Source organism: Mastomys coucha, unplaced genomic scaffold, assembly GCF_008632895.1.
Source record: "Mastomys coucha isolate ucsf_1 unplaced genomic scaffold, UCSF_Mcou_1 pScaffold20, whole genome shotgun sequence".
NCBI classification, from domain to species: Eukaryota; Metazoa; Chordata; class Mammalia; order Rodentia; family Muridae; genus Mastomys; species Mastomys coucha.
This window is the reverse complement of record NW_022196903.1, coordinates 47,224,076-47,229,118: the sequence shown is the minus strand read 5'-3', so window position 1 is coordinate 47,229,118 and position 5,043 is coordinate 47,224,076.

The window sequence follows — 5,043 nt, the reverse complement described above, 5'->3', positions numbered from 1 at the left end:
GACAGACAGAGAGAGACAGAGAGAGACAGAGAGACAAAGAGACAGAGAGACAGAGAGACAGAGAGAATGTGTGGTACCCCTTTAGGCCAGGATGGATACGTAGGAAAAAATAAATCCTGTGGGTCTATACTATTGTTGTTTGTTTGCGTAGTTAGGTAAGTGAGTGGTTTGGTTTGGGGATTTGTTTGTTTTACATTTATTTATTTTATAGGTGTATGTAGGTGTGTGTGTGTGTGTGTGTGTGTGTGTGTGTGTGTTTCTGTGCATTACAGATATATGTTTATGTGCCACAGTACAAATAACTGTACACATCAAAGGAGAGCCAGTTTGCTCCTTCTACCATATTCACTCTGGGGATCAAATTCATGTTGTGAGGCTTAGCAGCAAGTGCCCTTACCCACTGAGTCGTCTCCCCAGCCTTGGTACTTGGCTTTCTGAGACTGGATCCTACTCTGTAGTATACGCAGACCTTGAATTTATGGCAATCCTCCTGCCATGGCCTCCCAAGTGGTAGAATTGCAGAACTGAGTGCCAGCTCCCTCAGTTCACTGTGAATTTTATGTTGAAATATAGAAATATATGATAACAGTGAGGCGGAACTGTCCCAGCTGACCTGACCATTCTATAGCAAGATTCCGCTGGGACAAGCAGCACACTGTCTCTCAAGCAAGACTCCAGGGTTGTCTGAGTAACAAGAGAATAGTTATCCCTTTGTTTTGCTGAGATTGGAACTCATGTATAAGCAGACAGGATGCAAGGCAAGCACTCCACGGAGCCCCACCAACAGTGGAGCTTACACCTCTAGTAATTTAAGGTTTCACAGTGGTCCTCAGGCCCCATGTTTATTGCAGCAAGCTTGTTGGAGATGTGATACTGTTACAGAACATGTGACATGAGCACTGCAGGGAGCTGTACTCTAAACCCATTCTATGACTTCTGAGAAACACAAATCCACCCCTGGGAGGCACAGGGCAGGGCCTAGAAGTAAAGGCCACACCATACTCTGCTGAGGAGGCCCAGAGGAATCACAGGAGATGACCTCAAATTTTTGTAAAAGTGTAGACTTGAAGCCAGTCAGTGATGGCACACACCTTTAATCCCAGCACTTGAAAGGCAGAGGCGGGCAGATTTCTGAGTTCGAGGCCAGCCTGGTCTACAGAGTGACTTCCAGGACAGCCAGGGCTACGCAGAGAAACCCTGTCTCAAAAAAACCAAAAAAAGAAAAAGAAAGAAAGAAAGAAAGAAAGAAAGAAAGAAAGAAAGAAAGAAAGAAAGGAAAAAAAGGAAGGAAGAAAGAAAGAAAAAGAAGAGAGTGTAGAATTGAGATACTGAGTCTTCAGACAAGACTGAAGAGTAGCAAAAATCCCATGTCTTTTCAAAAACAGATCGCACAGGCACAGGGACCTCACTGATAGCACTGCACTGACAGGCTGCACCCAGGCTTCATACTTGTCCAATGAAAGTAAATGTTTGGGTGTCTGTCTCCTCGGGGTGACAAAGGACTGGCTTTGTCCTGTTTCTCTGGTATTGCTCCTTACCCGTGTCTTCACTTTGTAATACTTTCTTGATCTTATGACTTAATGCTTGGTTTTGCACAGACTGCTTCACTAAAGTTTATCCAAATAACATAAAATATAACAAATATTTAGAATATAAAGCATTTATTACAGCACCTGTCATAGCAAGACAAGCCAGCACTCAGAGCACTAATCCGCGTTGTGCTACCAAGTTATCTTGGGTTAGAAGTCCCACGCCTGCCGAGGGTCCTGGCCGCTGATGGAGTCGTGTACCTGGGAGCCAGGGGTGGCCACAAAGAGCAGGAAGGAAGAGGATACGGGTCATGATGCCCACTCTGGCAAGTCTCGAGATCCCGTCTGGGATACAGTGCCAGGGCTGGGGGCTGGGAAGAGGCTTTCTGCATGTGAGCCTCAGGTCTCGGGGTTTCTGCAGGTCTACAGCCTGAGCTTTGCAGAACTTCCATTTCTTGGGATCTCTTTTCCAGCCCTTCCAACTGGCACATTATCCTCCGGGAACGTCACAGACACAGCACGGTGGAACTCCTACCCCAAGCAACAAAGCCCTCACATACGCCTGGGAAAACAGAATCAAAGATGGAATTCTGCGTGACTGTCGGACGTCTTCGCAAGGTCGGACTGATGATGGCAGAGAAGCTGAAACACAGAACGGTACCGCTTCTCCTCATGCCAACCTTGAAAACAAGCAAAATCACCAACAGAAACTTCCTGGGTCTCCTCTTCACCTGTCTTACTTAAGCTTCCCTCTATAATCTCGGTGTCCAGCTTCTGAAAGGGTAGTGCTCTGACACCCAGGACGGAGTCACAGACCCTGGACTCAATTTCCTCATTTGTGAAATGGACTTAACACCAACACACAGCTCTGAGAAGTTGGGGAGATGGTGCCCTAGGAGATGATTCCTACTAAATACAGCGTCTAAAAATATTTTTAAAAGGGGCTGGCGGGATAGCTCAGCTCTACGAGGCTTGGCGTTCTTCCATAGGACCCAGGATTGGTCTCCAGCTCTCAGCCATGACTACTTGCAACTAGAGCTCAGAGGGATCCCTTGGCCTCTTCTGGCCTCTGAGGACACCTACAAATTTATGACATATATACAAATGAACACAAACATATAAATGAATAACATAAAAATAATAAAAATGAATAAATAATTTTTTCTTTTTTTCTTTTTTGTTTTTTGTTTTTGTTTTTGTTTTTTCAAGACAGGGTTTCTCTGTGTAGTCCTGGCTATCCTGGAACTCACTCTGTAGACCAGGCTGGCCTTGAACTCAGAAATCTGCCTGCCTCTGCCTCCCAAGTGCTGGGACTAAAGGCGTGTGCCACCACTGCCTGGCAAAAATATATATACATATATATTAAAACCTTAAAAAGTGAAAAGAAAGCAAATTGTACACAGTAAATAAGATGAGTGAGATAAAAGAGACTTCTTTATCTCCTGTATTCAGATGCTATTGGTCTCCAAACTTCCATACCCAGAAACAAATCCTTTCTGCCTGCCAAACTTAGAGATACCACTTAGGCCCACCACCAGCACCTCGGCCTCCTCGGGCCACCCTCAGCACACCCCGTACCTCACCCCTCTTCCCACACTGTCCCCATCCTCCCTCCCAGGTTTCCCATGTAATCCTTAACAGAGTTGCATGTCCAGTACCGTCAACCTCCTTTCTCTCTCACACAAATCCACACATGCACAGGCAAACGGTGAGGAGACCCTGAGGGGAAAAGGCCTCTGTGTTCATACCCGGCACAAACTAGTGCCAGCACCTCCATAAACGGCGGTTTCTCAGAGGCCACGGGCTGTGGGTGGAGAAGGCAGGCCTACCTCAAGCTTCCACTTCTCTCCACAATGCTAACCTCCTGCCCCCACCCCTGCAGCTGGTAGTGCTATAAAGCAAGGCTCCCCCCATCACAGTCCAACTCAGAGGCCATATTCACCCTCGCAGTGGTGACAGGTTGACGATTCCTGTAACAGGCTCCTTTCCTCTTCTGGGGGTTCCTGCCTGTATGGAGCCTGGTGGAGGGGCCACCAGCAGGGCCGGAAACCTGTGAAGAACGTCTCTGGCTGCCACTGAGTTCTATTACCAGAATGGATGTTTTTCTACGATTACAACCTTCCCTCCTTCATTACATCCCCCGTGCTCCTAGGGTAGTAAATACCCGGCATATGCATTTACCTTTCCCATAACTTCCAATTATCAAAAAAGCTTCTATTAATAGACTGTTAGTGAGGTATCTGGCCCTGAAGTCAGCTCAGAGTGACATTTCCAGGGCAGTGGCTCCACACTTAGCACAGAGGTGTTCATCTCAACATTTGTCCTCCTTCTAAAACGTACTTTATTATTTCATGTTTTTAAAATTATGAATACATAAGTGAGAGATGGCCACATGAGTGCCAGAGGAGGCCAGGCAAAGGAGTTGAAGTTGGATTTACAGGAAGTTGTGAACCGCCAGAAGTAAGTGGTAGAGACAGAACTCTGGCCCTCTAGAAGACCAGAGCGTGCTCGGAACCACTGGGCCATCCATCTGGAGCTGTCATCTGAGCCACTTTCTCTACCTAGCAGACTAACAAAGGATAGAAGAGATTAGTAAGGTGGGATAAGATGCTAGATAGATCACACGCTTAGTGTGTCCAAGGTCGAGGCCTAATCCTCAGTGCAGGAAGTGAGATGCAGAGGGGTAGCTTTGGAGCCAATGGCAAGAAACAATTCTCAGGTCATCTCCTAGTTGCTGAATGACCTTGGGCAAGTTACTTTGCCTGCTGAGTCCCGGTTTTCTTTCCCCATGGAAAAGGTGAAGGTGACTATAAATCAGCTCCTGGAGTTATTAGGCAGATTCAGTCAGCTAATTAATTCATACTTTCCTAATGTAATTAACTCTAAGTACTCAGTGACTTTTGTCAAATACCAAAGGACAGCGCCTCAATATCCTAATCCTAAAATGTGCCTTGCTAATGCAAAATGCCTATAATTTATTCTAAAAATTATATATGTCTATATATACACATATGTATATATACATATACTATGTATATATATTATAACTTAACTTTCATGTTTCTCTGTGTTATTACTACTATTCAAGCCTAATAGAACTGGCTTTGTGAATTAATCAACTGTTCTCAATCCCACTGCGCTTTCTGAAGATATACTCTGAAGGAGAACTCAAAAAGACCAAGAAGAAAGAGAAAAAAATCTGGTTGGAATGGATATAGTAGCCTGTCCTGACAGCACATGCCTTTAATCCCAGCACTCAGGATGTAGACACAGGTGGATCGCTGAGAGTTGGAGGCCAGCCTGAGCTACATAGTGAGGTCTAGGCTAGCCAGAGCTGCATAGTGAGACCCTATCTCAAAAACAAACCATGGAGCTGGGCAGTGGTGGTGCATGCCTTTAACCCCAGCACTTGGAAGGCAGAGGCAGGCAAATTTCTGAGTTCGAGGCCAGCTTGGTCTACAGAGTGAGTTCCAGGATAGCCAGGACTACACAGAGAAACCCTGTCTCTAAAAAA